Genomic DNA, 20,893 nt, shown 5'->3' on the forward strand with positions numbered 1-20,893 from the left:
CTGCTCCTTGCAGAAAAACATGTTATTAATTGCCTTTGGTCTCCAGGGGAACCACTAGCCTCGTTTGAAACTATTCTGCTGCTCATTGTCTGAGCGCTGAGGCATGCTCTGAACAGAGGGATGTCTTTGATGCTGATAGATCAAACTCTGTGCTGAAATCTGCTGAGATGAGGAAGCCTGAATCAGCAAAGCCAGCTTTTAAGGAAACAGAGATCCTCTGTGGAATAAAGGAACAAGTGCTGCCAGAGACTGCAAATACGAAGTCTGTGCTCTTAAAAGCTCAGCACTCTCTGGGGCCCAAGCCAGCAGCCTGGAGGACAGAGGAGAAATTACTTCAGGATTTCCATCCAAGGAGGAAAAGATTCCTAAGTGGCTGTGTGTAGGAGTGCAAGGACAGCCTGATAGGATGTGTGGTTAATGCCTGTTCCCATGCTAGCAGCCTTGGAATACACAAAGCAGCAGCGTTAGCAAATGCTCTACAGTGATAGGAAAAATTGCCCGGGACTTTTTTTTTTCTCTAACTCCTAATACATGTTGAACCTGTATATTTAGTTTGTGAGTTTTCACCTGTCCTTTTGGGCAAGAATTCTGACACTGGGAACTGTCTTCTGCACAGATGAAGTCCAAGTCACAGGTTTGTTTAATCTCTTAAATCTTTTCCTGCAAAGATCTGGGAGAGGGCAGAAAAAGCACTACATTATTTTTGGAGAAGTAACTCCCAGCTCTGATTTTGTTCTTCAGTGCACATCCTGCTTTTCTTTGCCTTTCTTCTTTCACTAAAATAACCTGATAAAGGTCTGGTTATTATTTACAAAGGTAGCCAGTAGCATTCACCAGGTGTACAGAGCAACACGTGACAGGTTGGAGTTCTTGATGGATTGGGTTTTAACACAGTATAGTTGAAAATGGTGTTTAAATTTTGGTTGCTATGTCATAATTGTGGAGCAGGAGAGGTCTCAATTATATGGTAGCATAATTACATGTTCTAGAAATGTCTGGACATCCACTTAGTGCCATGGTCTGGTTGACAAAGTGGTGATTGGTCAAAGGCTGGACTTGATGAGGTTAGAGGTCATTCCCAGTCTCAGGGATTCTGTGTGGTAATAGCTTAGAGGCAAAAGGAATTTGGGAAGATTAGTCAGTGGAATGCTTGTTTTGTGGAAACTTTGGAAAGGCATTAAAACAGACAAGTACATTAACAAACTTAAAATAAGCTTTTTATTACTTAATATTTTTTCACCGAAATTCAAAGCTTTGGCACTCTAAGTAAAGCAGAAAGTGGAAATCTCAGCAGCGGTGCATTAATTTTTCAAGGCCTAATGTGCCAGACAGGGAATAAGTTATTACATCTGTTGCCCTCTGGGAGAAGGAATGAAAAGCACAGAAATGATTCTTGCTGTTAGGATGGAATAACTGAATAATAGCTGATATAAGCAGCAGCGTTGCTGCAAAAAAGCTTAGAGCAGCTTGTGTGTCATCATTAGGAGAGAACATTTCTCTGTATAACTAGTGTAGCAAGATTAGGAAACATGGCAGGGCTTATTTGCTCTTCTCATGGGGCCCTTTACAATTATGGGGGAATTTCAAGCGAGTGCTGATGATCTGTGTGAGACCCTCCTTTTTTCACGCTGAATTCTCAGCCTGTAGACATGGCTCTCAGGATCCACGGGCAGAAACAGAGCTGTCCATGGCAAGCTGATGAGAGCAGTATGGCACTGCAGGCTCTGGTGCCTTTAGGCAGGTTAGGGATTTGTTTGCCACGAGCCTGGCTCTTGGGTGGGCTCCTGGAGGTGATGAGTCCCTAAAATCCTTGTCCCTCTGACAGGCAGAAGCACTTGCTGAGTTCTTTGGTGACTTTTTTTCCAAGGGAGAGCCCTGAAGGCCTCTTATTAATAATGATTATGGTTTCTATCAATACACTCCTAAAGCTTTTTCAGTATTGTGATAACATGGCAAATGAACAATGATAACCCCAGAGGAAAAGATAGGAATTAGATTTTTGTGTGTCCATGAGCTCACCTGGGAATGAAGGTAGCAAAGCATCATCCCCATGCTTCACTGGTGCCTCAAAATCTCAGTCTTTTGTCATCCCCAAGAGGTATGAAAGGCTTCAGTGACAGGGCATGGAACCAAGGAAATAAAACAATGTGGAAGGGTCTTCGTCTGGCTGTCTCCTTGGAAAATCAGATATTGCAGTGGCATGTGGATCTAGAAAGGCACATGGACAAAAGGGATGAAAGCACTTCAGTGCCCTTTGTTGAAAAAAGCGTGCAATGTATGGATTTTTATCCTCACCTCTGATCAATCTTAGCATAGCCTTATATAAAATGCTTTGTTGTGGGTGCCATTGGCTTGTGAGTCAAAGAAGGCTCATTTCACCTGGTGGAACTAACTGCACTGAGGGCTTTGTGCATATTTCTGTAATTAGCACTGAACTGATACTGCTTCTCTGGCACGGCTGTGCCTTGTCAGGGGTTCATCTGAGGTCTGAGATGGAGCAGGCTGTGACAATTTACTGTGCTGCAGGATGCAATGCATAAACAAGGGCTATTTTAAGGCTAATAGAGGAGTAAGTGCAAACTAAACCTTATGGAAACATTCTGTCCCTGATTTATTGAAAAAACCCTCTAAGTGTATTTCGGTATTGAGGCAGGCTAAGGGTAGTCCTCTACTGTTCCCTGTAAGTGTTCTTTAATTTTCTTAATGCTTTTATTTGCATTGAGCAATGCCAGGGCAGGTATCAGTATGTGGATTTAGCTGAAATCAGCTTTTTTTAAACGTGGTTCACCACTCTATTTAATTAAGGGCTGTTGGAAAGATTCCACCTGTTCTGTGTAGACTAGCTATGCCTCAAGCCTTATGCAGCTGATTTTAACAGATTGTCACTAAATCATGGCAGGACTTGTGCTCATATAACTTATATCAGCAGTGTCCTTGAAAAGCCAGGGTAGCAATGCCACTGTGGCACGGCTGGCAGTGAGGAATCTTCCTGGTCACCAGCAACTCACACAGCCCTGACAGTGGTGCACCAAAGGAGAAATCATCTGTCTGTAAACACAGAACAAGCGAGTGACTGTGTTTTATTTGTTGTCTAAACATACATAAAGAAAAAAAAAAAATTAATGCCCCTGCTTCTGCTAGCTTGCAATTAGCCCTACATATGGGACCAAACATCAAACCCCCAAACTGTGCACAAATTAATCTTTGATTCTTGAGATCTGTCTGCCTTGAGAGGGAACTGTAGTTAAAGGCATCCAACAGCTCGGGAAAGGCAAGATCCGCACGTGTTAAGAGCAAACCAATTATAATAAGGGGAAGATTTTCCCATTGTGAAGGGTAATCTGTCTCAGAGGTAGATTAGCACTGACACATCCCCTTTAGACGAGAAGCTCAGAACTGACAGCCATTTGGAATTATGTCTGGAAATGCTGTCAACACCCACACGTCACGAAAAAGAGAAACGTGGTCTCTTGGCTGCCTGCAGTTGCAGCCATCTGTTTGGAGGGAGAATTCCTGCTCTGGGCTTGGTTGGAGTAGTTCAGCAGGACTCCATGGGTGCCAAGCAGCAGTAGCTTGAAAAGAGCAGGCTGTGTATCTCACACACACTGCAGCTTTTATTAGGAGCCCTCATTCTGCATGACTGCAGCAGCAGCAGAGGCATCCTTGCTTTGCTGACATGTGTTGATACATGTCAAAGCAAAGGAGCAGGGACAAAATATAAATAAAACAGATTTTGAGGGGCTTTGTACGTGACAAAATGCAGTGCAATGGGCTCCTCAAACTTAAAACAGTGTGGGACAATCCAAATGTCCTTAGGAGAGCCATGTCCTGGGATTTCTAGATGAATAGGAAAAATCACTGCCTTTTCACCACCCACTGAATCAGCTGGAATTTATGACATAAAATTGCTCATTCAATTCCAGAATGGGAGAAGTCAGTCAGAATACCTAATTACATAGTTATTGAATATGGACAGAGCACTTAAAAAAAAATAAAATAAAATGTAACTGTGCCACAGAAGTGAAGAGATCTGCATAGCTGGGAGGCAGTGCAGCTGTAAGGAATTTTATTCATATGCTGTGTGTTTCAGTTACGGTTTTGTTTGACAATTAACAACAAAATTATTTCACTTTAGGAAAAAAAGCAGCCAGTGATGATTATTTCACTAGGTCTTCAAAATACTAATTCTGATTCTCATCTTGCTTAACAATGTTTTTCTTTTTTTCATTTTTTCTCAAAAGTTAGTCAGAAAAGAAGGAAATGGGGTAATTTTGTGCCTAAATGAAGCAGCAGTGCAGGTATCACCTTTAGCCAGAAGTGTAGTCATTGCATCACTGCTGTTCTCATTTTTATTGTTGGAAAATGATTGTGTATAGCATTACAGGCTTTTAAGGTTAATGTTCAACCCCACAGATTTTTGGAAACCCACCTTGTTGCCTCTGTAAGACAGAAACAACATGCTTTTACCCCAGGAGGAGATGTTGGAGATGATGTTGGACACAGGCCCTCCCTTTGCCAACAGACTGGTTTAAAGTGTCTTTTTTTCTTTTGGCTAGAGAAAATTGTCCACACTGCTCCATCCTTGCTTGTTTTAAAGTATTACATTTGGTCTTTCTGTCAAAGATCTGTTGTTATCTGTCTTTTTTTCCCTAAGAAGCCCAGTTGCTTCTGGCATGTAACTGTCTTTATTCCTATATTTTTAAAAATATGTCTACTTTTCCCTTTTTTATTTTTTTTTAAATATCTTCCTCCATTTCCTATATCCCTGATTTTTAACAAAAACATGTTGGTGCGTTGGTGACTGAATAATGCCACCACCAACTCCCAAACAAGTAGGGAGAAAAAAGGTGATTTTTAAATTTATGTTTTGTTAAAATTGCTCTGGAATTATAAAACACAGAGCAGGTTTCTAGCACACACTCCCGAGCGATCTGCCTCTACCTAGCTGCATGGAGATGGGGACACTGAGCTGCAGATCAGGCTCTGTGCAGCAAACCCATCCATGCTGGGCGACAACAGGGTTTGCCTGGGTGGTGGAAATGGGGAGCTTGGACCTCCAGGTATCAGCTGTGACACACAAGGGTGCGCGTGAAGAACCTGTCCAGCTCTTCCACAGTGACAAAGTGGCATTTGCCTGGTGTCTTGGTTTGAAAGAAAGGTGTTTACTAAGAAAGGCAGGAGCCTCTCTTGAAATGGAAAATGTAAACCTCTTCCCTCCAAATTATTGTAATTTTGAAACTGAGGGGCTCTCAGGCAAAAATATGGGAATAGGAATAGCAGTTCTTTACTAGGAAAGTGAAAATAAAAATATAGTATTACAAAGAACAAACCCCAAACACTGACAGAGTCAGAGTACAACCTGACACCCTGTCAGGCAGGGTGTTGGCAGCAGTCCCATTAAATGGTGGCTGCATCCTCCTGCAGTGACAGATGTGATTCAGTTGGAGCAGTGCTCCTGTACAAGGTGCAGTTTCCCTCTAAATGATGTGGAAGGGTCTGGTTTTCCTCTGGGATCCATTGGGAAAAAGGCTGCTCTGATGTTCCAAATCTCAGATTTTATCTGGGTAGGAAAGGCTTGGCTCATCCCCCTGCTGGAGCATCTCCCAGTGGGATGATGGAATTTTATCAGTCCTGCAGTGGGACTCAATGGCCATTAACAGGAAATATCTCTTGGAGGAAGGATGGGTTGTGGAAAATATAAAGAGCACTGCCCTGCCTGGTTTTAACAGATGGTGACAGAATACACACTTTTGGTTACATTCTGTATTGCAGCGCAGGACACTGTGTCTGCTGGCAGTGACAAGGGGGTTTCATCTCTTCCCACTGTGCTGGCTGAGTGTGCTCCATCCCTGCTCTCCCTGCCAGCAGGGCTCCAGGTGAGAAGCTACTCTCTCTCCTTCAGCTGGCATTTGCCAAGGTGAGAGGCAGCCCGTGTCCAGGACAGCAGTGCCCAAGCCCTGGGAATGGCTGCTCCATCTGGGACAGTGCCCTGGAAACCTTGCAAAGGGTTTGATAGTGTATCCCAAAGAATTAATGCATCTGTTATTTCAGCCTTTTCCAGCATTACTTGTCAAAGTTTTCTGAGGTTGCTTGTTGAAGCAAATACTCTCCACTTCTACCATTTCCAAGAACCTTTTACCCTTGACTAGACAAACGATGACATTGCCGTGTCACTAATCTGGCCCATTTTCACAGTGTTTGATAAACACTTTGGGACAGATTTCATCACATCCAGCAGATTTAATGCTGCTTTAGATAAGGCAAGTGCCTAGCAGTAACACTTTCCTCAGTCAATTCAGCTACAAGTAAATACTCTGTGTGATTATAGGATTAAATCTGAAGCAAAAGCCTGGTATTGTAAGCAGTTAAAAATCTCTTGTTGAAGCTCTTCTTTCTCTCACTTGCCGTAGAAAAGGGACTCATTTTTTCCTTGACAGGTTTTCACTTATAAAAATTGATTGTATGCTTAAAAAACCAGGTTCTTGGGAGAGCTTTAATTTCCTCCTGAAAGGATCATTTTTTTAAATGGAAGTGCACTTGATTTTAGAAAATTTCAATTTTATTTATTCCAAATCTCCCTGCAAATCTGTTTTTCTGCTTGATCCATTTTTCCTTTTCATACTCGTGAAAGTTGCCATAGCTACCCGTAAATTGCTGAGTTTTTTTCCCCCCAATTAAATCTCAGTAGTTACGAAGAAAGATGTTGTTACTTGCAGCAATAAGAGGTTTCCTCTCCAGCCCCTCACCCTCCTGTTGATTGTCTATTGAAGCAGCATTCTCTGACCCATGTTTACCTGATGAATCAGAACCTCAGACATGAGATTGCATACTCAGAAATTACCTCAGTGGGTGTTAATATCTGTGTGGGAAATGGAAAAGCAAGGAATCTATAATGCCCAGCATGGTCCATGAGGCTCTGAAAAAGCATTCCTATTGCCTGATGTGGCCCTCTGGGATTTAACACTGGATAGAGACTTCAGAGCTGCTCCCCAGCATTGGAAGGGTCTCAGCAGCTGCAGGTTGTCCCCAGTGACTGAAACACCCAAACATTCACCAAAGGGAAGGAAGGAGGATTTGGAAAACTCCCAGGCAGTCAGCCTCCCCTCAGTCCCTCTGGAAGTTTTGGAGTGACTCATCCAAGAAACCTTTTGCCTTGTGCTAGATTCTGTACTGCTCAGGTGGCCTCACTCCTTGTCCCCCACTTGTTATGGAATGTGTACAAACTGGGATATCCATCCACAGGGAAATGCAGTTTAATGTAGCAGGGATGTAGAGCTCCAGGTGAGGTTAAAATCCCTTGCTGCACTTGGCTCATTTTCTTCCCTAAGCACGGGAGCCAAGAACTTTGCTATCAATCCCACTGAATGAAGTGAAGAAAACCACAGCAATTCAAGTTTCTCTCCTCTCAGACAGTTCCATTTTTAATTCTATAGTTGAAGCAAACAAAAAAGCCTTCCTTACACAGTTTAGTGATAACATATCACCCCAAGCATAGCCCAAAACACTTTTGGAGTGGCTTCCTAAAACTTATCAGACTTCCCAAGTCATGGTTTACCCTGACACTCTCTTGGAAATTTCAGCAATGAATCAAACTCACTGTTTTCTATTTCTGTGGAAATAGAGCAGGAGCACTCAAGAAACCATCCAGTTTGTATCAACTGATGAGCAGATGAGGGGAATACCATCCCAAACTTCAGAGCTGGTTCAGAACCCACACAAGGTAAGAGCTTTAATCCCAGTCCAATATTTTAAGGACTCTGCACAGCATGGCAGGATTTGAGGGCTGTGCCACTGCCTCTGGAGCTGTCTGGGTAACAATGATTAATAATATGAAGATTTCTATGATCTATTTCTTTGGAAAATGCAAAGGCACCTTATATTCTCCTCTGTGAGGGTCGGGATGCCCTGGCACATGTTGTACAGAGAAACTGCAGCTGCCCCATCCCTGGAAGTGTTCAAGGCCAGGTTGGACAGGGCTTGGAGCAACCTGGGATAGTGGGAGGTGTCCCTGCCCATGGCAGGGGGTGGAATGAGAGCAGCTTTAAGGTGTCTCTGTGATTCCATGATTCTATGATATAAATGTTGCTTTTGAAGTACCCAGTGTCGTTCCTAATGTGCTATGGGCAAAAAACCCACAGACCATATTCCCAGACATCTTTTCCATATACAAAGGTGCAAAGTATGGACATTCAACCACATGGCTATATCAGCATTTCGTTTGGCAGCTCTTGCTTCAATTTAAAAAAAACCCAAATTAATTCATATATGTGGGGTGCTTCATGAGGCAGTACCCAAGTAGTCTTGGCTGTAGCTTGATCTACAACACACACAGCTTTTAAAGATATTTGCAGTTCTTACAGTTTATGCAGCAGCATTTAAAGCCCCTTGGAAAGTGTAGGCTGCTGGTATAAAGGGACCTTTCTGAAAAATATGTGGTATTTTCTTCATGGGGGATAAAATAACTCACTAAAATAATGGGATTACATCCTTTGTATAATGTTAAGGGGAGTGAAGTTAGTTTTGTAGTTAATATTCTTGGCAAGGATTGTATGATGGTTCATTTTAATGTGTTCTCACACTGCCATGCAGGTACTCAAGGGAAACCCTTCCTTAGATGAGCAGATCCCCTCCATTCCATTTGTGTTGGACTTCCCTGGTAAGTGCAGAACATGATCTTCAGTTCACAGGAACAACTGCAGACATGTTATTAAAGCCCTATATTTGAATTAAGCAATTCTGGAACTAAAAACATGCTGAAAAACATACATCCCACATTTAAAATGCCAATAGACACACTAATGCCATTCATGTATTTTTCCTAGAATTATCTTCCATTCTTCAAATGCAACAGGCTAAAGTGTGTGGCCTGGAAGTTGTCTCCAATTTTGCCAAATTTAAAGGACATGGGAATTTCAACATTGCCATAGTGAAATTTGATGCTATTTCATCTCTTTGCTCACATGGTTAGTCACTATGTAATTTGGAAAGGTGACTGATCCCTTTTCTCTGATGTCTGTTTTCACCATCTTCAGGGGGGAAAAAAAAAATCTGTAAGAATTTTTCAAATAAGTAAGCCTTGTAGGGTTTTGGGAATCTCAGCTTACCCTTTAGATGTCTGACAGGCTGAAGAATATATTCATGTATAACAACAAAAGGAAATGATGATACATCCTCTCTCCTCTGAAATACTGTCTGCTTAAAATGAGACTTTTAAAATGAATACTGGAAAGAAACCCTTGTAAAAGCTTTTTCTTTCTTTTTTTTTTTTTTTTTTTGACGAGGTATGAAGTTGCTTTCTCTATTTCTTTTTCACGAAAAAGGAACAAATTCATTTTTTCCTGTTTAGACTAATTTGAGGTGGAGTAGAAAGAATACAATGGCTTAATTATTTGCATGGTAATTTTTGCTTTTCTGCAGAAGAGTGAGCATGTGTATATGAAAACCTTTATTAATAATTCCCAGGTGTGTGGCAGAAACACGATCTGTGTCAGTCAAAATACCCAAGTTATTATTTGTTTCATTACATCCAATATAATTGCATTTCATCCTTCTGGTTTCAAGAGCTGAATCTTGTACTGCACTTCTTTTTACTAAATGCTAAGAAGAGATGTAATTGAGCTTCAGTAAGTGGATTTTGAAGCTGTTGTGGAACATCAGTTTGCCCAGCTATGCCAAAGCCTTCCTTGAGAGTGACTGTGAAGGTTGAGTCTCACTGTGGATTCTGAGTTCAAAGACATTGGTTGGATACTTTTGGTCAAGTTGTGCCTTCAAGGGAACTACCAGGAGAGCTGAAGTCTTAAATCAGCCCCAACAGGTTAAGTCCAGCCTGAATATTCAGGCTTGGGTAGAACTGGTTTGAGGATTTGTCTTCTCTGTCCTTTGCTGAGTTATTATTTGGATTGCTGAGTTATTATTTGGATTTCCTGGGCTGACTTGTCTGAGGATCACTGTTGGGGTTTTGTTGCTGTCACCATCCTGCCTCTGCTCAGCTGGATCAGGAGCCCCACCTGTCAGTACCTCTGGTTTTAGCAACAGAGCAATGCAGTCACTTCACACAAACTGTGATTTTCTGAAACACTAAGCAGGACAGATGTGTATGGCCTCTTTCAAACTGCTCAGATTTCAAACCTCTGCTTGGAATTCAGCAGGCTTGCTTGGTAACAGTTTGTTGGTGGCACTTCAGCAAGTGCTGTAGCACAGCTGCCTGTCCTCAGTGAAATATGAATCATCTGAAGTTTTGTAGAGGATTCTAATGAAGTGTGGTCAAGTAATACATTATCATGAAAAGTGTAATGGCTCAGTATTTCTTGATATTTTGTGTGTGTGGGAAAGTCAAAAACCTTATGCAATGTTTTTTCCTTCTGAGTTTTAAGCCTAGCATGTGCATATTCAATTCACCACCTACTTAAATGAATCAAATCTGGTAGGAAAGTTGCTGAGCTTGCTTTACTGTGAGTGTAAAATGTCAGGAGGCTACAATTTTCTTACTGCTGAATGAGTGGGGCATGCACTGTTTTTCCTGGGGAGGGGTAGAGCCTTCAGAGAGACTTTTTTAAATGCCCAGGCTGTGCTGTCACATCCAGCCTAGCTTGAAACTCTGAGTGTTGGGATGGTGTTGCATGCCTGTTGTTATTTCTGGGTGCTTTGGGAGGTGGCAGGACAGCAGCAATTTGGAGTTTTGCCTTACAGCCATCCATAAAGAGAGTTAATATTTCAACCCTCACAGGTGCACCTGCTCAGCTTTGTCTGTGAGTAAAAGGGCACTCAGAAAGATTCTGAGAAGATGCACACATACAAAAAAATCTCTTTAAAATACCAGTTTAGAGAACAGGTTTCTAGGGATAATCTTTGCACATCATTTTCTGGGTTCTTTAGTCAGGCCCAAGATCTCATCCTAGCTGACACTGAGAGAAGAGCCTGTAAATGTTTCTGCTGAAGGCAGTTTACTTTTCACAGAGCACAAGTTTCCTGTGATTTGAACAAAGTTCCTTTCTAACCAGGCTTGCTTCCCCTTAGGAAAAAAAGCCCCACTGTCCTACGGCCATTGGTGTCCTTAAGTGGTTTACTGTAAAAACAAAGTTCATACAAAGATCCCACATGGAAAAGATCCACTTGCAAGGAGCTGTATTGATGGTCCTTTGATTTGTCTGTTGTGTTTTCAAGATGTAGCTTTTTTTGACGTTTTAGCTGCCTGTTATGCCATGATGTAAAGCACAGTGACAGCTATATTTACACTAGCTGTAAATCCGGTTCTGTAAACACCAGATGAAACTTAAACTTGGACACAGGCATTTTCCCAAACTGTCACTGCTGTGACAACACAGTTCTGTCCAGAAATGCAATGAAACTGGTTATAAATCTGCAGGGGTGTTTGAGAACCTTGGCTAGTAAACTTAAGGGACGTGACATACATTACACCAGGTCTCCCTATTTGTGGTGTTTCAAGAAGTGGATGGATGGATGGATGAAGGGATGGATGGATGGATTCTCACCAGAATTATCCCTTGTTGGACAGGGAAAAAAACCATAAGGGAAAAGTTGTGAGACAGTAGGATTTGGGAGAGGTGAGGGTGACACATTGTTCTCTAGTGGTTTGTTCCATAGGCTGTGATTAATACAACAAAATTCTCCTGGAGGTTGGCTGGGAGATGTTCTCAATTTAACTTTCTAAGCAAGTTGAGGCTACAGACTTTTCTATCCACCTGCTCACAGACACTGAGACATGACCTCGAGTAGGCTGGGTGGGATTTCTCCCGTGTGACAGAGACAAGGAGGGCCAGCTCTTGAATATGCATTGCATCCCTGGGTTCCTTTTGATTGCCAGCTCATAAAATCACATATTCCTGAGTAATGAATAAATAATACTCATCTGAATAAATGATACTGTTTCAGCTCAAGGCCCTTCAGCTGTGAAGGGTAATGGGCTGGCACAGAACCATTCCTTTTAAAAATAGTGTAGGATAGGGCTAGACTTGATAAACCAGGCTTCTTTTATTGCATCCAATGAAAAAAAATTCAAAAGGAAATGGTGTTTTTAGGGCTATGGTTCATTTAATTGGGGTTTTGGTGGTGGTTTTGGTTTCCACCCCCCCTCTCCCAGATGGAAATAATGCACATTCTGTAGTAAATGCACATAAGTTCATTAAAAGGTTGTAAGTCATTAAATTGGAATATCAGGAAAAAAAAATGCTTGAAGGAAAATGCCTGCTAAATAATACAAACATTAACAAATATTACCTTTCAAGTGAAGAAACCATTTTTTTCATCTAAAATGATAGTTACAGGAAATTATCCCACTTTAATAGGATATCGGTGGGAAGAGCAAATAACAGGAAACAATGGTAACAATGGGGGCTGCTCAGAAATGAGTGAGTTAGGGTCACAGTGGCAGATCCCAGCACCAATTGCACCCATCTGGAAAGTCTTGTATCTTCTTGAGGGTTAAGAAACACTTCCTTGAGACATTTCATGAGTGTGTATTTAAGTGACTCAAACTTTCCTATAGCCCTTCTTGTACAAATTCTGGGATCTAGTGGGAGTTCCATATGGGGTTTTTTTGTCTTAAATATTTAAATAAGAAATTTCATATCTTTTTGATGTTCTTAAACTAATTATTCTCACAGCAAAAGTCAGGAGCAAAAGTAATCACTTTCAGGGAAAAGTACAAATTTATTTTTTTGGAACATTAACTTCAAGTGCCATAAATATAATAGATGTACAAAATAACTGTTAAGGGGCTTTTATAAGCAAATGTGAAATCAGATTTTTCTTGGATGCATTTTTTCCTTGCTAGAGTTTCCTAAGATACTTTAAGTATCTTTAAGATATATACTTTAAGATACTTTAAGTTCTCACAAAACTTTGCACATAATACATACTGAATATATTGCTGAGAAGTTTGGTGTTTAAAGAGTTTCTGTGTAAGAATGGGAAAGACACTTTGGTGCCTTAGGTGAAGTAATGTGCTATTGAATCATTTAGAATAGAATCAAATTTGGGATTGGGAAATACTATTCCGTGTGAGAAAACACTTCAGAGCTTCTTGAGGGCTTAATGTACTAAGTTTATCTGGGCCAGGTTGCTCTTGAATTGCATGGTGGTAACAGGGTGTGTTGCATATTAAATAGGTTGATAATAAAAGTAGAAATATAATTGTGCCCAGCTGGTACCTTGGCAGACTTAGAACACTGAGCCATCTTTTGTGAATGAGGTCTTATTTGTGACAAATATCAAAGTTTATTACTGCTTTAACTTCAAGAGAGTTATATCTGTCTGACAAATGCTTCTGTGTCAATGAGGGGACACTGCCAGTGCAGCTAAAATGAAAATAGTGCAGTTTTTACACCATGCCTTGCCCGTGGTCAGTGAGTATTAATGAGTTACACGTTCAGCCTTGTTGATTCTCCATCCACTGATCCCAGACTGTCTTGCTCCTGTTCATGCCAGTGTGTGCAGGGGTGTCATGTCACACAATTTCCCAGTTAAGTGGCACATCTTTCACCCTTGTTAATTAGAGAAAGGGAACAAGCCAACCTCACAAGTTGTGTGGGCTTTTTTACTTTTTTTCATGTTCTCTAGCTGTCAGAACGTTCATTACTCACACGCTGAGCTTTTGTAGCACAATTCCTCTTGTGACTTCCCTCCTTGCACCTTTAACAATTGAAGGGTTAGGGCAAGATGTTCAGGAATGTGCAGCTTCCTTGTAAGAGGGGCTAACAATCTATCTGCAGAACCAAGGGTGTTATAAAAGAGATCACACTGTAGCTGGGCTTTTGGAGATTAGCCATGAATTGTAGATGGTCTGGTGTTTTCCACTGTTTTTCCATTAGTGCTTTCTCAGAAATACACCAGTTCTGGAGGATGCTGAGTATGAGTGCTGCAAGTATTGATTAGTTAACCATCAAAAGCAATTCCTGATTGAGGTTCTGGGTTGTGTTGCTGATTCATTACCTGCCATAAGTGTGGATTTAAGAGTGTGTGAGCCTTCAGTGGTTACCCCATTAGCATCTCAGCTATTTGCTTCCTTATCATAAAACTGCAAAGTCAATAACACAGACCACTCTTGCCTGTTGCATCCATGTTTTCTGGTCCAAAATACATGGGAAGAAGCTATACTCTGATCCTGTGTGTATCTGTGCAAATTGCAGGTGTAGCAGGGACATGCCAGAAGGAAACCAGATGTGTGGCGAGTGTCAGCTCTGGAGTCACACACCTGCTGCACTGAGTGCTGCATATTCTGGAACCTCACACACACAGACTTTGGCTATGCAAAGCATGAACAGCCTGTGTCAAATGCATCAGAGCTTCTGCAGGTGTGGCTTGACTACAGACCAGCTGTAAGAGGTCAGGCAGGTGCAGGACTGAACATCCATACATCACACAATTCCTGGCTCCCTGTTGGACGTGCAGGAACTCGTGTGCTGCCCTGGGTGTTCTTAGCAGTGGAGTTGTTGTGTTTCCTTCTCCACATTTGCATGTGGAACTTGATTTGAAGAAGGTATTTGGAATAATAAATAGCATTAGCAGTATAGTTAGCTACTCTGTAATTACAATTAAAAGGTGCTAAAGCTGGTTAATGAATTCTGGAGATTGCTAGCATGTCCTTCAGTGTTAACTGCACGGGTGTGGTAAGGAAAAGGCATGGGAGGGGAGCAGCAAGGAGCATCCCCTGAGATTGATTAATGAGAAATAGAGAATATCTGTTTATTCACAGGGAGAAAAAATATACAGATTTTCTTAAATTTCTTGGGTGAGGGAAAGAAATGTAAGTATAGACAGAGCACAGGCAACTGGTAGCTTGTAGAAACAAACAGAAAATCACAAAACCCCCAAGTGAATAAACAAAAACAGCAAAACCAACACCAGACCAACAAACAATGAGAAGAACTGACAGCCTTTAAAGTTAGGGGAAGAACTTGGCAAAACTGGCAGAACAAAGCCTGCCTGAAAATCTCCCAACAGATCTTGGTAACATCTGTGTTTTTAGCTGGAGAAACTGAAATGCTTGTTTGTTAATTAGCAAGGCTGGTATGGTGCTGTGAGCAGTTTGAAATGTGAATAATAAACCTGTCATGAGGACTACCATTCACTTTTCCTAGACAAGTATTTCTGCTCAAAAGTGAGATTCCAGAGGGATGTTTTGGTCATCACAGTAGCCACAGCATTTGATAGATCTGTGTAACAGAAAAATCCATATTATCAAGTGCCTTGAAAAAACCACTTTCTTCTTTAAAGAAGCATTCTTTGTTACAGCTGGACATTAAATATTGCTGGCCACAAATACTTTTTACTTGAAACAAATTCCTATTAGAGAGGAAACACCACCAGTCTTCCAAGGGCTAAGAATTATCTTGGCTAAGGTTTAAGTCTTAAGAGCTGGGGTAAAAAATTACCTTGGCAAATATCCTGGATACAAAACTATTTAATTTAATTAACCCATCAAAATCGAGGGTTGATGGTAGCACAGGGAAGCCCCCAACCCCTTTCTTTTGTTCTTTAGAAACCAGAAATACCTGCTCTAGTTGTGCTGGAGGATAAATAGCCCATCCACCATCAGCCCATGCTGGCGTAAAGAACAATTCCACAGGATTTCTTCCATATCCAGGTAGAGTAGGATCAATTTTACCTCCAGCACATGAAACACTGCAGTCTGGAGGGTAGGGCACTTCATCAAACCCTTGTTATTTGTGCTCCAATTAATGGCAGCTGTTAATCTCTCATTTGAGAGCACTGCAGCTGTGCAGCACAGTTCAGATATTTTCAGAAGAGGGCAACCACCAATGTCCTTAGTATTTTTTCTGATATATATAAAACAAAATTAGAATTTTAGAACAAAAATTAGTCCTCTTCATCTTCTTCTTAATCAGTTTAAGTAATATTATATAATTAAATTTAAAAATCCACAAATAATTAGTTATTAAATTAAAAATAAAAATAATTTGAATAATATTTCATTAAATAGTTTACCCTTAAAAACATTATAAAAAGAACTACATCATTTTCATTTATTAACATACTATAAAACTCACAATTTATACAACTGTAATATAAATAAAAACTAATAAACATCTAAGTCCAAACAAAAAATACCATCTCACTCATTTAATCCCAACCCTAAAAAAAAAAATAACCAAAAATCAAACCACAACACAGTGGTGGATTGGATATTTTGTTAGAGCAGGTGTATTATTTATTATTTCTTACCAGTCAGGATCATCTGATACATTTCAAGCAAATTGACAGAGCCTGAAGGTGTAGTCAGAAAGTGCTGGTGATTTATTTCCCCACTGATTTTCAGCTCCAGTGGAATGCACAGATGAAATGCAGAAATATAACAGCTTAGAAATAACTCTTCTGTGATTATATTGAGGCCTTTCCTCTTTAAATATTTAGAGTAAATGTAAATGTATTCATAGCATTGTGTATTCAGCCTGTAGAAATGCATTTGCAGTGTGTCAATGTGTTACAAAAATAATGGAAAATACTATTTTCTAATAAAAAAACCTCACAAAAATTGAAGGCAGAAATTGTCCCAAAGAGGATGCATTGCTCCCTGTATCCTCTATTTGAAATTCAAATTGTAATTACAGCACTGCACTTTGAGATTGCTCTGGCAGTGATTTAGATTCTTGGCAGTGATTTGTTAATGTTTCTCTGTAGTGACAGGGCACTTCTGGTGACACAGAAATTCCTCTGACAGATATGCTTAGCTGGCTTCATCCTGCATGAGGACTGCTCAGGGACATCCTAGCATTACTTGAAAAGGTTGCTTAAAAAGGTAAAAAATCACTGGCACGTTTACTTTGGGCATCTAATATTTGATTTTCAGGACGATGGACCTGGTATCTTTGGGGGTATGAAACTGTTCAAACCAAGACACAAATATAAAAATAATTGCCATTATATAAAAATTATTATATATATATAATTTATATGTATAAATTGCATATTATGCGTATAATTTTTAATTATATCTCTGCCTGCCTTCTGTGATTTCCCTTCTGAATGTCTCTAAATTTCTTTTCAACACAAGTAAATGCACAAAAAACACTGCAATTAAAACTATAACCTTCAATATATGAACGTGCATGGATTGGTGTCAGAGACATTACTTTTGCTTAAAGAGAATTTATCTAAAGGTTAACATATCTATGAACAATTGTCTCCTACCAGGAGCTATAATATAAAATCCTGGAAGTCAGCCTTTCAAAATTAAAGTGATTTTTATGAGGACTTCTATGGAAAAGCTGAGATAATATGGCATATCAATAATTTACTTTAGACATTTTGATTTGTATTTATTAATAAATGCAGCTTGCATATGTAGTTTCCTCAGTAATTAAATTGTAATGTTGCAGGAATGGAAAAGGTGATAGGCCTTTGGCTGAGAGCAAGGGGAACATGTCAAGTAAGCTTAAAATATTGCTAATCTTCCAGAAGCCATTAACTATAAACAATGTAGGCATTTTGATTGCATTCTAAGGAGAAAAAACACCCGACCTTGAAAACCAATCTATAACTTTGTGGGGAAACAAAACTATACATTGGAAATTATTACAGCTCCACAGGGGAACTAATGTATGTGCTGCTCCAACACAATCTTTGCTACATCTTAGTTAAATATTCCTCACCCTCCTGCAAGCCTGTCATTCTCTTTCTATTATTCTGATGTACCCTACACTGTCACACTGCTTTTGGTTTATTTCTGTGGTGTTGGGCTCAAAATTCACATGGTTTGAAGCAGGGCTTGATGGATTCAATATATCAGTACTGGGCTCTTCCTGCTTGGGAACAAACATCTGGAAAGACTTTATGGTATCCAAGCCTAAAGCAGGGAATTGTGGAGTTCTCTTCCTTCTCCAGCTGTTTAATTCCTGTTGAAAACTTTGGTTCTCAGAGCTGAATAGCTGACTCATTGCATTAGCACAGAGCTCAGATTGCTGGCACTGCAGGAACAGGATGCAGTTAATGGGAATTAGTGAGGCTCTGCTACAAGCACATAAAAATACAGCTTTAAAATTATTCTGATCGTCATAGAAATGCTTCATAAGTGTCTTTGTAAGGCAATATTCAAACAGTCCTACCTTAAAGCTAAAGAGCATCTCTATAGGTGTATCAGAATTTGGGGTCTAGAACAAGACCAGGTTGATTGCCATTGCAGAACAATTCTATTTCTTCTAACCATAACCTTATTCCTTTCCAATAGTATTTCTTTAAATTGGTAATTTTGTGTGAGTTGATTCTGATGACATCGTGCCCACAAATTACTCATTCAGCAGTTTTTATTTAACCTCAGTTTTACTGAGGTATAATAGCCAGTGATTTGTGATATGGTTGGGATTTTTGTAGCTACCTACTTTAAAGATTCTATCAAAAACCTTAAGCATGCCTTAGTCCACCTTCTAAGAAAAGTAGACAGAAAAATCAGCATCTTTCTAAGACTGCAAAGCAGATATAGCAGATAAAGCTAGATGTTATTTCTTCTCCAAATTCCAACTTCTTAGTCACAATCTCCCAAGAACTTACTTTGAAGGATGAATAGCCAAAATAGATTTCTTGCATGCAGGCAAAATGTATGTAAAATATAAGTGCAATAAAATACTTACATACAGGGCACAGACTTGGTATTTCCATTCATTATGGGGTTTTTAATCAAGAAAAAATCAGGGTTAGCATTGATCTCTTTGCCTTATCCAACAAAGATTGTAAGTCACCATTTGAGGGCTGAATCTGTTGCACCATTTGGCAGGAGAAAGACTCCAGTTCACACATGTTCTTCTTTCTTTCTTTTTTTTTTTTTTTTTTTTTTTTTGCCTCTTTTTAAATGGAACATCAACAACAGTTCAGCAGAGCTCAAAATTAAAGCTCAGGAATGATCAGTTAAATCTCCAAAAATTGCAGGGGGGAAATAGAGTGAGAAATTAGTTTCTTAATATTGACATGATGCTGTAACCTTCATTATAAATAAGATTGTCAGCTGATATCACCTCAGTTTTACATATGGATTCCTTATGTCTGAGTGGATCGTGAAAATCTCCTCACAGCCCAGTGAAATCTGAAGAGATCTGTGTGAAATGGGTTAATATTCATTGAACAAGGGATTCTTGAAGGAAAGTACATGTTTGCACTTGTGCCACCTGTGGTGCCTGAAAACCTTTCTGCAGATGACTCTGTTGTTAATGAGCTAAATTGGCTGTGTCCTGCATTTGAAGTTGGAATTGTCACTGGATTTTGTCATTTCTTTCCTTAAGCCAATGTGAAGATGTTGAGGAGTGGTTTGGTTGCTAAGTGGATTGTTTTGTATTTATATGGACACACACATATATATATTTAAGTATACATGGCATATTAGTACAATATTTTTTTTTAAACACATGATTAGTTTTTGTGATTTTACAGGGGAAAAAATAGGGCTGAAATTAAATGCAAAATTGGGAAAGAAATGTGAAAACTGCAGAGCAGCTAAGTCCCTTCATTTTCCAGACAAGCCGTTCAGGAATATCCCTGAAGGACAAATATTTTACAACTATGACAAATGCCTGAATAGCTAATAAGTTTATTTTTCTGCTTTATCTGTCTTTCCTTCATAATGCAAAAAAAAATGGGGATATTCTTTCCCCAGGTGGATTAGCAACAAACTGGTTTTCTGTGCAGGAATGATTTTTATTTCCTTCAGTGCAAGCAATGGTACCTGATCAGATTATTTCCCTTCCCCACCCAACGAGGAGAAACAAGGACAAGATATGGAAAGGAGGCAAAGTAATTATTAAGCTTGCCATGAAAATTCTATGCAATTCCCAACTGTGTGCTTGTGTCAATTCTGGAAATAGATGTTTCTGATTTAAAGTGGTTTGCATGGGGATCAGACCCCTTGATGATAGGAGCTGGTTATGAACAGAGCTTAGACATGAAGAAAATGTGCATTTCCTGCCCCTTGATCCTGCCAAAGCAATAGTGATCCTCTCCTAGTTGAGAGTGAGTTATAGAAAAGCTGCTGAATTTTCCCCAAGATGTTCCAACCAGGAAAACACATCTTTAAAGTGAATTTTGACACTTTCCCATCAAACAGACCTCAATGAGACTCAGTTGGGTGCAGCACTACCCTGACTGACACAGCACCCTGTCTCAGTGCTGCAGTCACTCACACAAATGCTGTCTCTGTCTTTTCAGGCTCTTTCCCTATCCCAAGCCCCAGTTCCAGTGTGTGAAATGCACCTTCTGTCTGTGCTGTGTGTTTTCTGTCTGTTGTTTGCGTCTCTTGAGCTGTCTGAACAATTGAGAATTGCAGAATAACAGACTGAGGCTGGAGGCACATCATGTCCAACCCCCCTAATTAAAGTTTTTTAAATGTTCCTTCACATGGAGTTGCCAATGTTTTTTTTTCTCTCTGCCCAGTTTTTTCTGTATGTGTCTGGGTTGCATCAGGTGCAATATGGTAAATTTGGGTTTGATGGAAGTTGTCAATGGAAGACATTTAATTAGCTGTGATGTCCACAGAATAAAGTCTTTATTAATAGGGTGTAAAATCACAATACCATTCGTTGCTGTCATTTGCATTTACAAGTTTATAACTAATTAGCTGTCAGTTCTCAGCCTTAGGCCATCTTGCACACTTCCAGAACATCTTCCTTTTTCCAAAATACTGTTTCCAGTAGACCTCTTATCTCAGCCATTCCCAATGTGCTAACTGGGGGGGTTTGCCCCTTACTTGGTTATTAGTTAACTAATTTACCTGTTCAGTTGTTTGTTTGGGGTATTATTCCCACTTTTTCTAATACTTCAAGAGTTTTGTCTCTGAAAGCTGAAGTTCTTCCATGTTTTTTTGAGTGAGACCTGTTCTACCCCTCGTTGTGCAGCTCTGATCTTTTAATTAGGATAGTAACCACATTTAAAA

At 40.0% G+C, this 20,893-nt stretch overlaps 1 long non-coding RNA gene across 7 annotated transcripts in view; it reads left to right on the forward strand.

Annotated features, from left to right (window-relative positions):
* Positions 1-20,893, forward strand: part of LOC116999030 — a 62,954-nt gene that overhangs the window by 17,245 nt on the left and 24,816 nt on the right. For 5 of the 7 annotated variants that reach the window (XR_004418507.2, XR_004418506.2, XR_004418509.1 and 2 more), the window contains exons 5-6: positions 7,622-7,720; positions 8,590-8,656. The exons of 1 other annotated variant lie outside the window; for it this stretch is intronic. This is a non-coding gene — a long non-coding RNA (uncharacterized LOC116999030). Of the gene's footprint in view, positions 1-5,769; positions 5,877-7,621; positions 7,721-8,589; positions 8,657-20,893 lie in introns of those variants that run through there. One more of the 7 variants, XR_004418510.2, reaches the window with a different exon arrangement.

This window comes from Catharus ustulatus, chromosome 7 (genome assembly GCF_009819885.2).
Source record: "Catharus ustulatus isolate bCatUst1 chromosome 7, bCatUst1.pri.v2, whole genome shotgun sequence".
In the NCBI taxonomy this organism is placed as follows: domain Eukaryota; kingdom Metazoa; phylum Chordata; class Aves; order Passeriformes; family Turdidae; genus Catharus; species Catharus ustulatus.